The sequence below is a fragment of the Haematobia irritans genome, chromosome 5 (assembly GCF_050003625.1).
Source record: "Haematobia irritans isolate KBUSLIRL chromosome 5, ASM5000362v1, whole genome shotgun sequence".
NCBI lineage: Eukaryota > Metazoa > Arthropoda > Insecta > Diptera > Muscidae > Haematobia > Haematobia irritans.
This window is the reverse complement of record NC_134401.1, coordinates 65,169,187-65,174,020: the sequence shown is the minus strand read 5'-3', so window position 1 is coordinate 65,174,020 and position 4,834 is coordinate 65,169,187. Positions and strand designations below refer to the sequence as shown.

At 33.8% G+C, this 4,834-nt stretch overlaps 2 long non-coding RNA genes across 2 annotated transcripts; one reads left to right on the top strand and one right to left on the bottom strand.

The window, feature by feature from the left end:
• The first annotated feature begins 219 nt into the window (after positions 1-219).
• LOC142238743 (uncharacterized) lies at positions 220-684 on the top strand. The gene is made up of 2 exons (XR_012722806.1): positions 220-429; positions 489-684. It is a non-coding gene; the product is annotated as an uncharacterized LOC142238743 (long non-coding RNA).
• Positions 685-3,716: 3,032 nt separating this feature from the next.
• On the bottom strand, positions 3,717-4,495 carry LOC142241659 (uncharacterized). The gene is made up of 3 exons (XR_012723749.1): positions 4,430-4,495; positions 4,297-4,369; positions 3,717-4,241 (listed from the first exon to the last, which is right to left on the bottom strand). It is a non-coding gene; the product is annotated as an uncharacterized LOC142241659 (long non-coding RNA).
• Positions 4,496-4,834: the final 339 nt, after the last annotated feature.

The window sequence follows — 4,834 nt, the reverse complement described above, 5'->3', positions numbered from 1 at the left end:
ACTTGGCATAGAAAAATATTTTAGTTCATACGTACTAAGAAGTATGGAATCCTTTCAAAACTTAAGAAAACGCACTTGTTAGAATATAGGAAATTTTCCTATATTTCTATTATCTACCTGTAATCGATACCTGTCATCGTAATCGATGCGTTTGCGCGTGGGTGTAATCGATATGTTTGCGCGTGGAATGTTTTTTTAGTTGAAATCGCGTTGTTGTGGTATACGGAGAGATTGTTAAAAAATAATATGGTAAAATAATATAATAAATAACAAATAAAATATATAAAATATTTGTTATTTTAAATTAGTGAGAAAAATGTTCGTTTTTTGAAAATAAATCTATAAATGTTCGTGATGGTGTATAAAGAAAGAAAACACCAACAAAATAACAACCCTTTCATTTGTCATTTTGGAATCTTCAATTATCAGGTAATATTCAGTGACGCTAACATTTTGTAACAAAAATGGTTTATTTTTTATATTTGTAGGTATTGAAATTGTAAAAGGAGGACAAAATCATGAGGCAGCAACTTATTAAAAGTGAAAAGTACAAGAAGAAGAAAAAGTGCGTTTTACAGTTGATAATATCACACGGAAATTGGAAATAGTGGAATAATAAACTAATATTTCAAGGACAGTCGATGCTGTTGATTCTTAATAAATATATTCAATATATTAATAAAATATGTCTTTTATTGAAGATAAAATTGCTTATATAAAAAAAAATAAAATTGTATTTAAAAACGAAGGTAAGCAGTTCTAATTATGAAGTAAAAGTTTTACCACAAATATGTAAGATTTGTCCAAATGAATGAAAAAATATCAATAAAACCATTCCATATATGAATTCTAATCAGTTAAATTTTTTCATTCTGTAGTATAGTGGTACATAAATATAGGAAAATGTTAACTAATATATGGAATGCATTCTACCTAATTTCAACGAAAATCACATCGTTCAAACAAATAAAAATGTCTTTGGCGCTATACGAAGTTCAACTTTCTTCACAATGAGTTCATTTTAACTTAAAGAAGGGGTCACTTTTTTCTGGGTGTAATGTTTGTGTTTCGTGGAATGGTACTTTCTGTATTCACGAGTATTCACCGACATTTTGGTATGGGAAGAAAGGTTATTGTGTGTACTTTCATGTGGTTTTATGTTTAATTCCGGCAGCATCCGGCTTATGAGCTTAAAAAATTCAAAAAATTCAGTGCTTTTAAAAAATAAAAAAATTGAACTCGTAACATTTTGACTGCAAAAAGGTCGGAATTCCTTTGGTGTCGTATTCCAAATTTTCAAGGAATGCAAAGTAAGCTTACATGGCGTCAATAATTAAGAAAACATGTAATATTTTCGCTCGAGCCAAACAAAAATGGAATAAACACAGAGGGCAGATGCGTCTCATTGGCTGTTTGCGGGAAATGCTTCACTAAATAGAAATAAATGTTATTTCTTGATCATGCGAAGAAGGACTCGGGGATTCACAGAATAAGAGGTTTCAATAGAGCCATATTTGTGTGCAATTTGAAGCAAATTAAGGTGAAACTCTGGCCTCTGGGACCAATAAAGTGCATATAAAGTGAACGATATATATGAAAGCTATATATAAATCTGAACCGATTTCCACCAAATTTGGCATGTATTTCTAGAATGTTATTTCTACTCCCTGTGAAAAATTTCACACAAATCGGAGTAAAACTTTGGTCTCTGTGGTCACATTTGTGTAAATCGGACGAAGCATATATATGGGAGCTATATCTAAGTCTGAACCGATATCAACCAAATTTAGCACACTTGCAAATACTGTCAATTTTACCCTTTGTGCAAAATTTGAAGATAATCGCGGTGAAATTATTGCTTCTTGGGCCTTATGTATCAGGCCTAAGATATATATTGGAGCTATATCTAAATCTTAACCGATTTCAATAGGGCTCTATCCTGACCGAATACATATACGTGTGCAAAATTTAAAGTCAATTGGTCTAAAATTGCGACCTAGACATTGAATACAAAACCACAGTCTAGTGCAGGGTATAAATATTAAAGGTTTCAGTGGGCGTGACCTTACGTTCTGACGTTATGCACAACCGATAAGTGAATTTTTGTAGTTTTTGCCTCAAAACCCGGTCGTTGGCCCCATAGTGCGTTCGTTAAATTGGATTTTCGCTAAATAGGTTATTCGTTAAATAGAGCTTCGACTATAATATGATAGGAGTATTTTTGCGGTAACCATAGAATTTTCAACAGCAACCGAGTTGGCGAAGTGAACATAGTGCTAAAAAAATATCATGGTCCTCATATTAAATGTTATTATATTGATAAAAAGAAAAACAATGAAAAAATGTTTTTCTTCCAGTTAAAAGAACATTGTTACCACCTAAAATGTTTATGAAAAAAACTCTTTGAGAAAAGAAAACACAAAATTAACTTTTGTTATTATTTGTTTTTATTTATGTATTAACTTATTCCTTTTTTATTTGTATTTATTATGTCGTGAAAGCAAGCATAACATATTTTTATACACTCTATTTAGCAGTGTTCGAAATGACTCCGAAGCTCCAGTTCAGCACTTTTTTTAAAAAAGGGCTGTTCAGTTTTTTAGCTCTTGCTTTCGGAGCAATAAAAGAGGTGGCGAATTGGCTGAGAAGTAATGTTCCAAAAAATGTGGGCATTAATATATACACAGACAGTCAACCTGCAATAAAATCCTTGGACTCTGTGTTCCTCAACTCGAAAACGACCATCGACTGCCGCAAATCTCTCAATGAGATGGCTGAGCAGTACAATATTCACCTAATATGGGTGCCTGGCCATAGGAACATACCGGGGAACTGCGAAGCGGATGAGTTGGCAAGGCTAGGGACTACCTTACATATTCCAGGGGAACTAGAATTTGTTGGTATGCCCCTAGCTACCTGCAAGCTCATGCTGCGTGAGAAGGCTGTTATGATGGCAAATGTTCGATGGGAGAATTGCAAGGGTTGTAACGACACCAAGCAAATATGGCCCCATTTCAACTTAAACCGCACACTAGATATGCAAATGTTCTCGAGACGTCGAGAATCAATTAAACACCTCTTGTGTGAGTGTCCTGCATTTTGTGTAAAGCGCAAGCAACTTTTAGGAGCATATAGCTTCAGATTACTGGCGGATCTGGAAAACGTTAATAGTCTAAGTGAGCCTGAATCTTAATCGGGCTGTCACTTTAACCTAACCTAACCTCGGAGCCCTATGAATAAAGTGCCAAAACGAATGAGCGGCACTGAAAAAATAGGCTCTTTACGAGCTAATTTAAACGAAAAACTCTTGCTCACCCAGCTCATTCGTATGTGACACACAAAATATATAATAGTAACTATGTATGACACAAATTGAAATTGGTAATGCTATATGTATATTTTTTTTAAGTTGAAATACAAATGAAATGAATGGAGACGTCCCTGTAGGAAATTGAGGTGACTTTAAGTTAATAAATTGTTAGTCATAACTGAGTCCACAGGTGACTCGAAACCGAACTCATTTCCCATGTAAAATCCTATTCAGTTTTAACACGTGTTGTCATTGGAACGAGTCAGTTCTCACTCATCCTTGCATAAGTTTCAGTTAACCAAAAGTTAACTCAAAATGAATTAGCTTTTGGATGATAATATATAAGCGCATTTAAAGTTAGCTAATAACTGATTAGTTTATGGTGAGCTCTCTGGTTAATAAAATATTTTTAATTATTATTTTCCATTCATTTTATTCTGAAATAATCAAAAACATATTCAGTCTTTGTAACCATATTACAAGAAATAAAATGAAAAATATAATATAACGCAAATATAAGTTCTATTAATATAAGGCTTGATTGCTGTTGTTGTAACAGTTGTGATTTCATCCATTTTTATGTTTTTTGGTACTTAAGGAACTCTGCATTTAAGTTGTTGATCTGGTGGTGAGTCGGGTAGGTTTAGCTTGGCAAGCGAAAAGATGTCGCGTGTCACGTGGCACTTGGCTTGAGCGTCCGATCCCACGGCGGCGGGTTCTTTGTAGCGGATTGGCCCGATGGTTCCTATTCATCGGCCAGCGGCTGCCACATCAGTGTATGAGTTTTGCCTTAATATCGTTCGCTTTAATTTCCTTTGAGATTTTGTTGTAGCCGTTGATTGCAAGTGGGCTTCATCAGGAACTCCAAAAGGCTTGAAAGCATATGTCAATGGCTTCCCTGGATCTTTACCTCCATTACAAACAATTTCATCTAATAGATAACAATAATCTATATACGAAAATAATAAATTGATTTACTATCATACCCAATAAACATCAAACGGTCCATTAAAATTTTTGTTGGGAGCTTCCATTTATTCCTTCAATGTTACCCCAATTCTACATAAAAAATCTCAATTATTAAGTTGCATTTTAGTTATGCATTTAAGTGTTACTTACCGCAATCCATCGGAAAAAAATTTTTGTAATCAAAAGCTAAACTGAAAAAATCCAAATGACATTTATGGCCGTAAATATATTTGTTTGTTTACTTATTTGATTTTTTCTATGACTTTATTTTGCTTACAGAGGCATCAGTATTGAGTGGCCTCTGATCGAGAAGAAGTGAGTTTGAACAATATTCAATTGACTCAAGGCTGCATAATTATTGTTAACTAGTTAACTAGAAGTCACTTCAAATTAGTTAGTAATAAGTTGGTTTGATTTTGAGTGAGTTCAGCAAATTCCTACAGGGGTGCAAACACGTTCCCTGTAGGAAATTGAGGTGACTTTAAGTTAATAAATTGTTAGTCATAACTGAGTCACAGGACACTCAAAACCTAACTCATTTCCCATGTAAAATCC